Source organism: Dipodomys ordii, unplaced genomic scaffold (genome assembly GCF_000151885.1).
Source record: "Dipodomys ordii isolate 6190 unplaced genomic scaffold, Dord_2.0 Scaffold412, whole genome shotgun sequence".
NCBI classification, from domain to species: Eukaryota; Metazoa; Chordata; class Mammalia; order Rodentia; family Heteromyidae; genus Dipodomys; species Dipodomys ordii.
This window is the reverse complement of record NW_012267628.1, coordinates 17469-18996: the sequence shown is the minus strand read 5'-3', so window position 1 is coordinate 18996 and position 1528 is coordinate 17469. Positions and strand designations below refer to the sequence as shown.

General features: G+C 48.0%; 1 pseudogene; it reads left to right on the top strand.

Annotated features, from left to right (window-relative positions):
• Nucleotides 1–607: 607 nt before the first annotated feature.
• LOC106001784 overlaps nt 608–1528 on the top strand; it is a 14308-nt pseudogene continuing 13387 nt past the window's right edge.

Genomic DNA, 1528 nt, shown 5'->3' with positions numbered 1-1528 from the left:
AAGCCTTTTTTTTTTTGCTTAAGGCTAGTGTTCTACCAGTTCCACCCATAGCTCCATTTCCTACTATTCAGTAGTTTATGGAAGGGAAGAGTCTCACAGACTTTCCTGACCTGGCTGGCTTTGAACTGCAACCCCCAGATCTCAGTACAATGAGTAGCAAGGATTATGTGTGTGTCACTGGTCCATGGCTTTCTGATTTTCATGATCCTGTCTCTGTTATAGAGAGATTCCCAACCCATACATCCTATCATCACCACCAATAAATCTAAGGATTTCAATTCTACTGTGCATTCCCTAAATCTCTATCTTTTTGGCCTGTCTTCAGTCTGTGGTTCCAAGTACTGTCTCAGGCATCAGCCACACAGCTTTGAAAATCTCCACTCCTCAGCTCTTAATTCAGCCTGGAGCTCCGGAACCTGTGAGTGTGCCCAGCAGTGTGTGCCCTGTCCTTCCCGGCTAAGGGTGTTGCAAGGTATGAGGGGGGGGATGAGATTGAGCATTAAAGTGACACATTAAATAAATAGGAGCAAAGGCCTCCCCTTCTGTCCCTCAAATGCCTAAACGCACACTGCCCCAGCCATCCCTGCCTGTTGCCTCCACCGCCACCATGCTGGGCTCAGGCATGCTTCTGGCTGTCATCCTGGCCTGTCTGAGCGCCATGGTGCTGATGTCTGTCTGGGACCAGAAGTTCTGGAAGCTGCCACCTCCTGGCCCCACCCCACTGCCCCTCATTGGGAATTACCTTCAGCTGGACACGGGAGACATGTACAATGCCCTTATGAAGGTACGGCCTTGCAGGGAGAAGGGTCACACCTGGAAGATACAGAATTTGCCTCCGTTTCACCTGGCTATATGGCAGAATATTGGTGGGGTAAACCAGAGGGTTAGCCAGAGTTTGGCAGATTGATGGATGAATGCAAGCCAGGAACAACCAGATCTTTGGATGTTCCATTCCTTGATTATCAACATCAGATTGAGCTTGGGCAATGCTCAGTTGAGCTCATGCCTGTTATCCTAGCCACTGAGGAGGCTGAGATCTGAGGATTGCAGTTCAAAGCCAGCTGGGGCAGGAAAGTCCGTGACACTCTTATCTCCAGTGAACCACCAAATAAGCAGAAAGTGGAGCTCTGTTTCAAGTGGTATAGTGCCATCCTTTAGCACAAAAGCTCAGGGACAATGCCCAGACCTGAGTTCAAGCCTTAGGATGGCACACACTCAAGAAAATGACACAAACAATATCAAGCTTGATACTCTAGTACAGTAGTACATAATGATATTCCCTTTATTTTGACCTTTCTGCCTGTGTGTGTGTGTGTGTGTGTGTGTGTGTGTGTGTGTGTGTGTGTGTGAATGAGTCCAGAGTCTTAAACTCGGGGTCTTGGTACTGTCCTTTTAACTTTGGTGTCTGTAGCTAATACTCTGCTACTTGAGCCACAACCCCACTTCCAGCTTTTTGGTGGTTCATTGGAAATAAGAACTCAACGGGTTTTTTTGCCCAGGCTGGCTTCGAACTACAACCCTCAGATCA